The following is a 14,859-nucleotide window of genomic DNA, read 5'->3' on the forward strand; positions in this document are numbered from 1 at the left end:
AGGCTGACCCTTTTGAGGCTTGCTGGCCACTACGAGTTGTTCTGTCCTGACTGTCATCTGGCGGCCGCAGCTTTCAAGCAATTACCCGTGGCCACTTAGTGACAGTATTAGGAAAGTTAAGTTGGGACTGTTCCCAGCTCCTAATTTACCACTCGGTAAAAATGGAAAGTTAAAAAGAAAACTAGCTTGACTGCAGCCTCTAAGTATTTCTGAAAGACCCAGCTGGGGCAGGGGGTTGTGAAGGAAGGCAAGGCTGATGGAGAACTTGGCTTAGCTGGAGATGCTCGGGGAGGACTTAGAGAGTCCCAGGAGCCTTTTTCATGGGGGCAAAGGAGCTGGGAGTTTTGCAAGGAGGAAGAGGACGATTTGTGCTTATCTGGCAGGCGCTTCTCTTTTATGGATGCTCAGACAAGACCCTATGATCTCTGCCCTTTTCAAGCCTGTTTTCTTTCCTCTTCTTTGATGGTGCATCTTAGACCTGCTGCCATCAATGTAAACATTCAGGACTCTATAGTCTGTAATGTCAAGCAATTCTAACTGTTACATATAACCATCTCAGACCCCTAACTATAAGAAAGTCAACTTTATCTTAATTTTGAATCCTGTAAGTTTCTCATTTGTTTGAAAAATTATCTTCTGATTCCAAGAATTTTATAAGAACTATAATCAAAAGGAGTGGGGGGAGAAACCACCCAGCGGGCTACCACCCTAGTGTTCACTTTTCCTCTAATACATTTCAGGGAATTTTTAAAAAGAAGATTTCCACTAAAGATGCTGCACATTTCATGGGGCCTGGGCTTCAGCACTACCACTGGGATAAAGTGCGGGCTTCGGGAGGGTGACTATCATTTTAAACAGGGGTGAATCCCAGGAGGATCCCGGAAGTCCTCAGCTGGCACATGTGTAGCTGCTCCCCCACCTACAGCACTGTATGTTCTCCCACCTCCCATGGCTCTGCTCCAAGAATTCTTGACACTGGAAATTAGCTTCACTCCTTGTAATTTAAGCAAGACTTAATTTAAACAAATGGTTCAGTTACCATCTGGGAAAGGCCTGGCAGAGAGCTGGGGAAAAAACTTCTAAAATGTTTAGTCTGCTTTACTCTACATTTTCCCAATATTTTGCTTTATGTATCTCTTTCTAGTTAGCAGCTGTTACTGGGTCTTCATCTTTCTCCTTCCCACTTTCACCTGTTTGGCTTGAATTTCTGTACATCTTCCTTCTCTCTCCAGTTTCGCCCGTTTTGATTTTTTTCTTCCCTCCCTTTCTGATGGGTGGCGAAGGGCGCATACAGCAGCGGCAGATCCTCACAGGCTTATTTAGAAAGATTCCTGCAGGAGGTGTTGCTTCTGTTTTTGTCCATCCCGGGCAGCAGCATCCTAACTGGTAGGCAGGAGAGGGACAAAAGCGATGGCTTTGGTTGTGATTTCATTTCCCATCCTATTTCTAATTTTTAAAAGCTGACAGACATCAAGAACAAAGGTAAAAGAAGCAAAATAAACAACTGAGAGTACTACAAACTACAAAGCCCTGCACAACAAAGAAAATCATCAACAAGATGAAAAGGCAGCCTACCATGTGGGAGAGAATACTTGGAAACCATGTATCTGATGAGAGGCTAATAGTCAAAAGATATGAATAACTCATACAACTCAACAGCCAAAAAAAAAATAAAAACAACCCACACGATTTTATTAAAAAACCGGCAGAGGATGTGAATAGACATTTTTCCAGAGAAGACATGCAGATGGCCAGTAGGTATATGAAAAGGTACTCATCACCACTCACCTCCAGTGACATGCAAATCTAAACCATAACGAGGTGTCACTTCACATCTGTCAGAATGGCTTTCATCAAAAAGACAGAAACAGTAAGTGTTGGGGAGAATATAGAGAAAAGAGAACGCTTGTGTCCTGTTGGTGGGAACATAAATTGGTACAGCCACTAAGGAAAAGCATAAAGAGGTTCCTCAAAAAGTAAAAATAAAACTACTATAGGATCTGGCAATCCCACTGCTGGGTATTTTTTTAAAGAAAATAACAAAAACTAACTGAAAAAGATATCTGCATTCACACATTCACTGCAGCATTATTGACAAGAGCCAAGAGACAGAAACAACCTAAGTGTCCACTGATGGATAAAGAAATAGATGCATACAATGGTATACTATTCAGCCATAAAAAGGGGAACTTTGCCATTTGATACAACACAGATGGACCTTGAGGGCATTATGCAAAGTGAAAATAAATCAGAGGAAAACAATACCATAAGATCTCACTCAGAGCCAGAATCTAATAAAGAATGAACTCATAGATACAAAGAAGAGATTGATGGCTGCCAGAGGAAGAGCTCTGGGATGGGTGAAATAGGTAAAGGCAGTCAAAAGGCACAAAATTCCAGTTATAAGACAAATAGGTCCTGGTATGAAATGTACAGCATGGTGACTGTAGTTAACAATACTGTATTGTTTATTTGAAAGTTGCTAAGAGAGTAGATCCTAAAAGTTCTCATCACAAGAAAATGTGTAATTATGTGTGGTGATGAATGTTAACTAGGTGTGTTGAGGTGATCATCTCACAATATATACAAATATCAAACCATTATGTTGTAAACTTGAAACCAATATAATGCTATTTGTCAATTATATCTCAATAAAAAACAAAAGCTCACAAATATCACAAAATTCAGAGACACAGCATTACATAATGCTTTTTACATTATGTAAATAATGTAATAATTTATAACAATAAATTTATTGTTTAATTATATTATTTAAATAATAATTATTTAAATTTATTATATAAATATAATATTTATATAAATAAATATATTAAATGTATATATAATAAATAATAAATATATTAGTTGACTCACCATTATTTTTTCCTACATTTTGGGTGATGCACTTTTTACATAAAAATGACTCTTGTAGTATCAAATAGAAGCAAGCAACTCGCTATCCATAATGCCATAAGTTCAGGATTATTGTCAAATTTAGGGAAACTTCTATTAAGTTTTTGTCTCAGGAGTAACTCGAGATTTTAAGGTAATGCTGCTGCTGCTGCTAAGTCACATCAATCGTGTCTGATTCTGTGCGACCCCATAGACGGCAGCCCACCAGGCTCCCTCGTCCCTGGGATTCTCCAAGCAAGAACACTGGAGTGGGTTGCCATTTCCTTCTCCAATGCAAGAAAGTGAAAGGTGAAAGTGAAGTCGCTCAGTCATGTCTAGCTCTTAGCGACCCCATGGAGACTGCAGCCTACCAGGTTCCTCCGTCCATGGGATTTTCCAGGCAAGAGTACTGGAGTGGAGTGCCATCGCCTTCTCCGTTTAAGGTAATAATTACTTTAAATACTATAAACTGAAGTAAGTTATGAATCAGTCTATCATAGATGTCCCTGTTGTAGCGGCCCATTATGATTTTTTTAATTTTTTATCTCTGACAGGATAAAACCTCCACTTTGACCCAGCAGCAATAAGAACTAAATTTCCTCCATTATTCAGTCGTGTCTGACTCTTTGCAACCCCAGGGACTGTAGCCCACCAGGCTCCTCTGTCTATGGGATTCTCCAGGCAAGAATACTGGAGTGGGTTGCCATTTCCTACTCGAGGCGATCTTCCCGATCCAGGGATCGAACCCAAGTCTCCTGTGTCTCCTGCATTGGCAGGCAGATTCTTTACCACTGCACCACCTGTGACGCCTCCTAAATCTCCTACTTACAATATTAAAGATTTGATGATTGTACAAACTGTACACAGACTAGCTTCTGGCTTTGTACATTTCAAACCTGTTTCTCCTCCTTTACAGATTTTGGAGTTAGGCCCTTCTGTTTTACAATGTCAGGTGAAGAAACATGGTAGACCATAGGGATATTCATAAAAGCCACACTGGACAATTAATGTAACTTACCATGACTTATTTCTACAGGAAAAAACTGGAATCCCATGAAAAACTATCCCATGTATGTGCAATTCAACTCTCCCTTTGCTGGATCCCAAAATGATGGTTGCCACCTCTATCGCCACCAGGTGCAAAAGGTCAATAGAGGGCAAACTGAAGTGGAAAAGTGTTTTTGATGGATTACTTCCCTGGTGGCTCAGATGCTAAAGAATCTGCCTGCAATGCAGGAGACCTAGGTTCGATCCCTGGCTTGGGAAGATCCCCTGGAGAAGGGAATGGCAACCCACTCCAGTATTCTTGCCTGAAGAATTCCATGGACAAAGGAGCCTGGTGGGCTACAGTCCTTGGGGTCACAGAGAGTTGGACACAACTGAGCCACTAACACTTTCACTTTTCATGTTCACAGTTAATATATCTTATTTTCTCCAATTTTACAAGAACATGTGACATATGAATCCATCCTGGTCATGCCCAGGACATTGTAAGAAGCCAGACAAAGACGTAACTGAATCTACAGCTTTATAGGCTGACCATGAATCTGCCTCTGTGACAGAAAAAGTTCAACTTAGGCTTTTTTAAAGATAGGAAGTAGCTCTAAGGACAATGGAAAACTTATTCTCTAATGAGAGCTAAACTCAGCTGCTTTTACATATTTCAGCAGATAAAAATAATAACTTTTGTACAGAGGCAGTCTGTACAGATGCAGCTACTGAGTAAAGTTTCAGACCCACAGACTATGAGAGGCACATGGTGACAGGGAAGGGAAGGGCGGCTTGTTGGATCAAGGAATCCATCAAGTGGAGCAGAGCAAGTGGGAGTCACCTCAATTCAGACTCCAGGCAATTCTGGCCTTGCTTTGGAACCCCAGAATTACCCAAGATGTTGAGATAATCATCATCGCATCTTTGGCAAGCAACCTCTTTCAAAACCAAACCAAACCACAATGAAAACATCAACCTTTCTTCCCCTTCCACCTCACCCAAAAACCTTATCCTTTCCTTGCCAAATCCTTAACCCAGCTGACAGGATAAAGAGTTCTTTTTGTTGCTGTTTGCTGGGTGGGAAAGCACCTTAACTTCTGCTTTGGGACCCACTTTTGTGAGACACTTCCCTCCACAGTGGGCTCTGATGTCCATCTTCTGAGTCTCCACACTAAGAAACCAGTGAAAACTCTTCCCCAGCAGGTTGGGACTTTAGGCTAATCCAAGACGGATCTTCACAGATGGATATGAACAGTGGTAGAGGAGGTCTGTGTTCCTTTCCTCAATGGGTATGCATTTTCCTTTTAGAAACTGTGCTCTTTGTATGTCCCTAGAGCATAGAAGGGAGAACCCCAAAACCTAGTGATGTGGAGGAGTGAAATACAACATCACCGAGCTGTTTTCCCACAGCTATCTCCCATTCTCATTTCCCTAATGAAACAACGTCAAAGAATTTAAAACCCACAACTCACTAACAAAAATTCACTCAGTTATTTGTCAAATACCAGCACTGAAGATTTAATAGTTGACAGGGCAAAGTTGTTGTCCTCATGGTCATGACATTCTAATAAGCACAGCCCTAAGCTGGGAATGAGAGAAGAGATAGCTAAGTGGGCAGTGTTGAGGGGAGGGAGGTGTTGCAAGATGAGGAGGGAGAGGTACCCTGGGTCACAACCACTGGAGCTTCAAGGGCCACAGTTAGGGCTTTGGGGTTTACTCTAATCTACTGGAAGGTTTGTGACACCATCTGGTTGTTTTAAAAGGCCCACTCTGGCTACTGTATTGAGAACAGACTATAGGGGTGCACTGAGGCAGGGAGCTGTATATACAGGTGGTTGGAACAAATACAAGTGACAACTGAAGGAGGCTTGGTCTAGCAAAGTCACCATGAATCTGCTTTTGTGCACTGGACAAGAACTGAGAGCTCATTAGTACACACCAATGACCAATGTTTGACCAAATCTGGACCCCAAATCCAAACTGTATTTGCAAAGGTCTCCAAGTTAAATCTCCCACACATTTTCTGCAGCTAACTCCAATCTGCAGTCTGCAGAACTTGCATATCAACATATTAAGGGTCAGACTGACAGACCAAGCACCCACAGTTCCCTTATTCACTTGTACAAACTGCACAGAAGATGACAAAGCTTTTGGGACCAGACAGACCTGGGGTGGAGTCCATACTCCATGGAGAGCAGAGCCAACTCGGGGCAAGTTCTTGACCTCAGAGCCTCCGTTTACCAGTGGGTAGAAATGGAGAATATCCCATCAAGTTGTGGGAGAACAAATTAGAATTATGTAAGAAGGGTTTAGCAGATCACAGGCATTTGGTAGAAATCAGATCCAAAATACAGCCACATCAGTGTGAAAACGGCCACTTTCTGCCCTTTGGAGGTAAAATTACTTCTGCAATTTTCTAATTAGCCGGTGTAACATCTTTTGAAATAGTACCCAGATTCCTGGCAAGTCTCCAGGAAATTGACTTAATCTGATTCTCTTAACTATCGTATTTCCAAGCAGGGACTGCACTAACTGTGACACCAGAGGTGCTTGTAAAGAAGTGCAGATTCCTTGGCAGCATCCCGTTAGTTCCAAACAAAAAACTCCAAGGTACAGGCCAGGAGTGCACTGAAATATCCTCAACAGGTTGTGCTGCCTTTTGAGAACCATCCCCCTGATCCAGCTCCAGGGAGAAGGGGCCCCAGGACTAACCACCAGTCAAGGAAGAGTTGGAGACAGGTCTCAGCCCTGCTTTGCAACAACAACAAAAAGTCCGTCTCCTCTGTGGTGGCTGCAGGAGGCGCAGCCGCTGACGGGAACAATTTTTCATACTGAGGAACATTACAGTCCTTTTTGGAATGGCGGTAATTTACCTCTCGTTTTAGCGTCCCCATCCGCAACACCCCACCTCCACCAAGCCAGGCAGCGCACAGCCTTCGCGCCTCCTGCAAGATTTCTTTCCTGACCACAGCGACACCCACCGAGGAAACGCGGTATGTGCACATGCGACGCGGCGACAGTGCCGGCGGCCACGCGGGGCAGGGAGACCACGCCGGGCGAGGGACGCGGGCCAGTCGCCTGGCTGATTATCGCCCCGGCTGCTGCCCAAGAGGGTCCTGGGGTAATTTCGGAGTGGCACCCCGCTAGCCCAGGTGATCTTTTTGGAGGACCAGCTCTCTCTTAGGAAATAAGAGGAACTAGCGCCCTCCAGTGCCTGCGAGGCAATTAGCACTTCCGTTAGTTATTAACGAGCCTCCCAGAAAGAGAAAGATAGGAGCCTAGCCCATGGTCCAAGAAGGAAAAAAGAAAACAAAAAGGCTGCAATCCTCCTGCCAGCCAGGCCCTGAGGCCACGGCTCCTGCTACACCTCAGCCTTGTTCATGTGTGACTCTGTGCCCATCTCATCACCATTCCCCAAGCCGTAACTCCACAGGAGAACGTAAAAAAAAATTAGAGTGGGACGTTTCCCAGGGAACAACTGCAGGGAGGCAGATAAAGAGGGGACGGATAGAAAAGGGAGGGATATCAAGAGAGCTTTCCGAGAAAGATTTAATCAGACAGGAGGAAGGCAGCAGCGGTGCATGGGATCTTAGCCTAACCCCCTTTCCTCCGAACCTGCCACAGCCACTTCATCCTTCTCTCCTTGTTCCTAATGGGTACCCCATGAGGCACTGTCTGCCCAGGACTTGAAGTCTCCCTCACTTCGGTATCTTAGCTTGAGCTGCTGTATTACAACAGTCGCTGGGTGACTGAGACACATGTACCTCACAGTTCTGGGGGCTGAGGGGTCAGAGATGAAGGTGCCCGTGTGATCAGGTTCTGGTTCAGACCCTGTTCCTGGTTTGCAGCCTGAGCTCTTCTCCAAGTGTCCTCACATGATAGACAGCAGAGGGAAGAAGCAAGCTCTCACTGTTTTAAAAAAGATTTTTTTTTTTTTTTGGATGCAGCCCATTTCTAAAGTCTTTCTTGAGCTTGTTACAATATTGCTTCTGTTTTATGTTTTGGTTTTCTGACCATGAGACATGTAGGATCTCAGCACCCTCTGCACTGGAAGGCAAAGTCTTAATCACTGGACCACCAGGGAAGTCCCTCTTATCTCTTCTTATGAGGGCACTAATCTCACTCAGAGGACTTCACCCTCATGATCTAACTACCTTCTAATGGCCAAATACTATCACTTTGGGGATTAGGACTTCTGAAATTTGGTGATGGCAAAAAGCAGTTCATTAAAAAGGGTCCCTGAGGACATCTTGGGGATTCGGAGACAGAAATAATTTAGTACTGTCACATTAGATATCATCAGCTTCTGTTCCTTCCATTATCAGCTCTGAGATACAGGACTTTGTGGTCCCTGTTGTACCCCCATGACTGGCAAATGGTAGCTGCTTAATATATCCCTGTTCAGTGAAAAATCCTAAAATACTAATTACTCTGTGCCAGGCAGCATTATAAGATCTTCACCTACAGTAACCCTTTACTCCTCACTACAACTGTAGGAGGTAAGGTTTTCAGATAAGGAAAGCCAGCCACCCCATAAATAAAAATACAGGTTCACACTTTCAGCAAGTGCAGAAGCTGGAATCAGGCCTGAGCTCCCTGGCCCCAGAGTTCTCACAGCTCCCCAGGGCACCACAAAGCCCTTATGAATGAATGCAGGGAAAACAATGTTGGTTCTCTGGGAAAAGATACAAGCTTTCCGGCTGCAAAAGGCCTGAGTAATGAGGAAGAACCTTCTGACAATGCTGAGGGAGAATGGAGCCCTCCCGTCTCCAGGCTCTTAGATGAATGTCTGGAACCTCACTCACAGTAACCAACCCCTAGGGGATCTTTCCCATGCTTCAGCTACGGCTGTGGTTCTCAACCTGGACTGCCCCGTTACAGTCACCTGCAAGAGAATTTTTAAAAACCCAGTGTTTGTTTTTTTTTAAAAAAACAAACAAACCCTGAATTTTAAAAATTTAGGCCATCCCCTAATACTAACTGCATCAGAATCTTTAAGGGTGAGTCCCAGCCATGGATTCAGCACCTCTGAAAATTTCCCAGGTGACTCCAACGTGCAGGCGAAGTGGAAGGACCTGGCAGTCAGCCGGCAAACAGGAACCTGGGGCTTTCCCAAAGGGTGGTCTCTGAGCACTGACTCAGAGCCACGAGGTTTACCTGTCACCAGGACAGATATCTGGGCCCCATCAAGATTCATCCCATCACAATCTCCTGGAGTGGGTCACGGGAACTGCTCAGAAGAAGAAACAGAAGTTCCCAGTGATGTGTATGCAAGATGGAGTCTGAGAGCCACTGCCAGGGCAGTTGTTTTTAAAGTATGGTCCCAGACATACAGCAGCGGTGTTGCTTGGCACTTGTCAGAAACACAGTGCAGCAGACCCACCTGAGACCTACTACACCACAAACTGTGGGGTAGGGTCCAGCGGTCTGCACTCAGTGAGGCTCCAGGTGACCGGAGTGCCGCCAGCCTACAAACCACTTCTCTGAATAAAGGGCTTCCAGTCCAAATCCCAGCTCGGTCATTCACTAGCCAGGTGACCTCGAGCTGGTGGTGGTGGTTTAGTCTCTAAGTTGTGTCTGACTCTTGCAACCCCATGAACTGTAGCTCACCAGGCTCCTCTGTCCATGGGATTCTTCAGGCAAGAATACTGGAGTGGGCTGCCATTTCCTTCTCCATGTGACCCTAAGAAGCTTATTTAGCTCCTCTATGCTTCAGTTTCTTCATTTGTCAGTTGGGTGGGTGTGTTATTGGTTGAATTATGTCCCTCCAAATGTATATGTTGAAGCCCTCTCAACACCTCAAAATGTGACCTTTTTCAGAAAAAGGGTCATTGCCAATGGAATTAAGATGAGGTCCTACCAGAGTAGGGTGAGCCCTGATCTAGTATGACTGGCCTCCTTATGAAATGAGGAAATGTGGAGACAGACAGGCACACAGGGAGAATGTCCTGTGGAGAATGGGTTGTGCTCCACAATCAAGGAGCTACCAGAAGCTGAGAGAGAGACGTGGACCAATCTTTACCTAGTGCTGCAGAGGGAGCAGGGCTCTGCCCACCCCGGGACTGGGACTCCTGGGGGACGACACACTCCTGTGTAAGCTACTGTCTGTGGTGCTGTGTGATGGCAGCGCCAGCCAACTAACCTGGGGACGGTCGGTACGAGACGTAGCGCAACACCTGCCGACAGTGGCTTCCCAGGAAACGTTAGACTTTGTCACTTAAAAAGGGAGGAAAAGTGATTCTGCACACTGTCTCCTTAAGGAGGAGTTAAACCTGAGAAGCAGGAAAAGGAACAAAGCGGGAAGTTCCATCCAGTGGACAGAGGCGGGGGTGGGCAGTGGCCACGGTGTGTGCCAAGCCGCCCTGGCCCTGGCTGGAGGCTAAGAAACAGTGGACAGATGGTCACCATTTCTGGTCACTCCTGATCTGGAAAAGAGCCAAATGAGGGATCCAGAGGCAATGTGTATTTAGCTGTGATGTAGTTCTCCTCTCCAAAGCTCTCTGGGGAGGCCTCAGCCCTTCCTGGTCAAAAGGGTCCCTGCCTGAGGACTAGAATCTATAACCAGCTCCTGTTCTACTCAGACCCTCCAGAAGCGCGTGTGGGGGGAGGTGGGGGGAGAGAGAGAATCACCTGAAATGAGTATTAATGAAGCAGAATACAAGTTCCCTTCATCACCCTCAACAACACAGTGACCTGGTGCTCGTTAGACAGTGCCCAACCTCTCTGTAAGGGCTTCCTAGGTGGCTCAGTGGTGAAGAATCTGCCTGCAATGCAGGAGACACAGGAGACGCAGGAGACCAGGGTTCAATCCCTGGGTCATGTAGATCCCCTGGAAGAGGAAATGGCAACCCACTCCAGTATTCTTGCCTGAAAAATCCCATGGACAGAGGAACCTGGTGGGCTACAGTCCATGGGGTTACAAAGAATCAGATACGACTGAGCGACTAACACTTTTCATTTTTTCACCGACATCCCACCCAGTTCTTGAATATCCTCCTCTCCCCGCCAGGCAGTGAGGGAAATAAGGGGGCACTAGTTTTGTGAGGAAAAGACTCTGCTGTGTGAGCTTGTACAACTATGCAACCCCTCTGAATTTCAGGGGTTTGGTTTTCCTCCTTTAAAATGGAGTTATTAATATTTCTTTGGCTTTTCTCATTTGGTTGTTAAAATTCAAGGAGATTGCATGTGTTCAACATAAAGCGTGATACAGGTGTTAAGCACTGCACAGCAGGGAAACTGATCATGGCGTTGTAAACATATCCTGCTTGGGGTGGGGTTCACTGACCTTGGTATGAGGGTTTTGCACATGTCCTGAATGAATGCAGGTGAAATTCAATAGAAAAGGAGCACACTAAATGAGGGCAAAGTGAAGAGAACTAACATCTATGGGCATTATCTCATTTAATTCATTCAAAAAGCAAGTGAAAGAGCAGTTGTAACTGAGTAGAACCCTTTGGGGCCTTTCCAGGACAGACTCCCTCATGTCCTCTGCTTGCCTCTTGTTTGTAGAAAAACTTGAGCCTCCTAGGCATTCCCCAAGTTCTAAAGAGTAAATTTAATCAGAAAACTGAGACAATGCAGAAAGAAAAGAAATCAGTCAAGCAAAATAATAATAGTTTAGCCATTAAACAAATTCAAGGACCTTTAGTTTCTCTTCAAGGGCTACAGACAATATTCTGAGCCATACCCTCTGAGCTGTTTTGCAGATACTGAAACCTCCACCAAGTGGAAGAAGCTAGCTGCATGCTGCCCACAAGCACCTAGAGCCCAGAGCGGCTGGAACCAGAAGGTCGATCAACTTCCAATTACCTCACCATGAGACAATCACGCACTCCACAACCCTCCTCCCTCCTCATGTCTTTAAAAATCTTTCCCTGAGAGTCAGTGGGGAGTCTGGCTCTTTTAAGCACTAGCTGCCTGGACTCTTTGCTTGGTGCCCTGCAATAAACCTGCACTTACCTTCGGCACAACCCAGTGCCAGAAGACTGGCTTTACTTCGCACGGGGTGACCAGACCTGTTTGGTTTGGTTACAAAGCAGTTAACCAAATGTTAAACCAGAGGTTCCCAAACTTCCTCAGTTCATGGTCCTCCTAGTGTGTCAGCACCCCAGGAAAGGAAATACCTAACAGTTCTACTTATTAAGTAGTCAGGTTCAAACAATTTAATCCATACTGATGGTCTAACAGCTTAGCACCTGTACGCTTCTCAGATTTTGGATTCAGATACAACTGCCAACTCATTTCTCATTCCCCATTGCCTTTCACACAGTTCTAGTATCTGATCACAGCTGAAATTTTTCCTACTCATCCATAAGACATCAACAGAAGGAACATAGTGATCTAAGGTTGAAAATAAACTAAAGCTAGAGGTACACAGGACACTGGACAAATGTTTCTGTGTTTCCCAAGATATGTATTAAATAAAGCTATCCCAGAGAGCTCCCTGTAAATTCACTGTGGTACCGCAGGGTGCCTCAGTATCAGTTTGGGAATGAAGGTAACAAACTCTCGTTCGGAAGTGTGTCGTAACTTGTAGTCAGAACTTTTCAAATGCTGACCTGCAGAGGCATCCCCTGGGCGGGGTCTCCTTACATTGTGGGTTCTGATTCGGCAGGTCTGGAATGGGGCCCCCGAGAGTCTGCTTTTCTACAAGCTCTGAGTTCGGGATACACAGCCAGTTCACAGACAGCGCTCAGAGCAGTGAGGCTTCAAGTGAAGCAGCCAGGAGAGGTGGGGCGGCTGGTGACAGGTCCAGGCCTCAAAGCCTCCGCCCTCTTTCCCACAGCCTCACTGCCTGCCACATCATTCCAACTGTCGGAGCACTGAAGCAGTATTTGAGTTCGAGTTTCTAGCTCTGCCCGTAAGGAAGTTCAGAAATTCTCTCTCCCACCCACATAGAGACCAAAAGAGCGCTGAACAAACCGAAAAATCAACAACTCTTCTCAGATGCATCAGAGAACTGAAGCCACAGGAGAAGCCACTGCCCACAAACTGGAGAGACTACGACAGATGCAAAGTCACGACTCACCAGAGCAGAGCCAGCCTGTGGGAGCCGCTGCCTGGGCGGGAAGAGCTGAGGTAACGGGGGCGGTGCGGGAGGCCCGGCGCGCTAACCCCAGGGAGGCTCCCACACCTCTGTGAGCGCGGCCTGCCGGAGTCCCGCCAGGTTCTCACAGGGAAGAGGGAGAAGAAGCCCTTCCTACTTCTGGGCGGGGGAGGGGAAAACGGCCTTTCTTAACTACACCCAGACATTTCCATTCTTCCTAACAAGGCCTGCCCTCAAGAGAAAGTAATTTACTAGAGCCTAACCTGCTGAGGTTTTGCCAGACCCTAACCAACCTGGGGGAATGGATGTACCGATCTCGACCTTCTCCAGCCTCCCTGTGTCAGCGATGAGGGACAAACAAGACGAAGAAAATGGAGACGCTCTTATGAAGGTCGGCTCACTAAAAGACTGCCAATTGTAGGACCACAGACGCTTTCCCTCCACATCATCGTCCAGATTTCTAGGGCTCCAGTATAACAACTGGGGAATACACCTCCGAGAACTGTGCCTCTTAGAAGCTTCAAGAAGCCTCTGGGGAAATCCAAGGACAACAGGGGAGGCAAAAACAGGAACACTGGGAGCAAGTTTAGCCTCTAACACCTTATAGCTACAGCAAACAGAAACCACAGCCCAAGCCCGAGCCAGATAAACACAAAACCTTACACTAATGGCCTGTTTCCCTCAGTTCCTTGTACTCTATTCCACATCTGTCTCGAAACAAAAAAGCGTAAGACACGCTAAGACACTTTGAAGAGCCTCCAAATCCCTGGCCCATGCTCCACTGTCCCAGCAGACTTCACTTACAAAACACAAATTCAAAACCCAAATTATTATTTCAGGACGGAAGCCACAGAGCATTACAGGCCGAGCAGACCACACATCTGGGAAGCCAGCCTGCATGTCAGTCACAGTCCGGTCAGCACGTGTGACTGGTTATTAACAGCTGAGCTCTCTGTGCTTCAGATTCGTCCAGGAACTAAGTTCTGGAAAGGACGGAGTTTTGAGCAGTTGGTCTTAGTCCGGCAGCTCTGTTTTCCTTCAAATCACAGTACATGCAGACCTCAGAGATACAGTGGGTTCAGTTTCAGACCACCCCACAGAGTGAATGTCATAACAAAGCAAGTCACAAATCTTCTGGTTTCCTGGTGCACATAAAAGTTATGTTTACACTACGCTGGGCTGGTTCAAAACTGACAAAGGAGTACGACAAGGCTGCATACTATCACCCTGCTCATTTAACTTAGACGCAGACTGCCTGTTTGCTAAGTTTCTTCAGTCACGTCTGACTCTTTGTGACCCTATGGCCTTAGCTTGCCAGGCTCCTCTGTCCATGGGATTCTCCAGGCAAGAATACTGGAGTGGGTTGCCATTTCTTTCTCTGGGGGATCTTCCCGACCCAGGGATCGAACCCATGTCTCTTATGTCTCCTGATTGGGAGGCAGATTCTTTACCACTAGGACCACCTGGAAAGCCCAGGTATGTATAGTACATCATGTGAGATGCTGGGCTGGATGGATCACAAGCTAGAATGAAGATTTCTGGGAGAAATATCAACAACCTCAGCTATGCAGATGATACCACTCTAATGGCAAAAAGTGAAGAGGAACTAAAGAGCCTCCTGATAAGGGTGAAAGAGAAGAGTGAAAAAGCTAGCTTAAAACTCAACATTCAGAAACATTCATGACATCCTGTCCCATCACTTCATGGCAAATAGATGGGGGAAAAGTGGAAACAGTGACAGATTTTATTTTCTTGGGCTCCAAAATCACTGCAGACAGTGACTGCAGCCATGAAATTAAAAGACGCTTGCTCCTTGGAAAGAAAGCTAAGACATACCTAGACAGCATATTAAAAAGCAGAGAGGTCACTCTGCCAACAAAGGTCCATATAGTCAAAGCTATGGTTTTTCCAATAGTCTGTATGTATGTGAG

At 45.8% G+C, this 14,859-nt stretch overlaps 1 long non-coding RNA gene across 1 annotated transcript; it reads left to right on the forward strand.

The window, feature by feature from the left end:
• The first annotated feature begins 6,450 nt into the window (after positions 1 to 6,450).
• LOC122438193 lies at positions 6,451 to 14,267 on the forward strand. Its single transcript, XR_006268478.1, has 3 exons — positions 6,451 to 6,875; positions 12,781 to 12,960; positions 13,154 to 14,267. It is a non-coding gene; the product is annotated as an uncharacterized LOC122438193 (long non-coding RNA).
• Positions 14,268 to 14,859: the final 592 nt, after the last annotated feature.

Source organism: Cervus canadensis, chromosome 3 (assembly GCF_019320065.1).
Source record: "Cervus canadensis isolate Bull #8, Minnesota chromosome 3, ASM1932006v1, whole genome shotgun sequence".
In the NCBI taxonomy this organism is placed as follows: domain Eukaryota; kingdom Metazoa; phylum Chordata; class Mammalia; order Artiodactyla; family Cervidae; genus Cervus; species Cervus canadensis.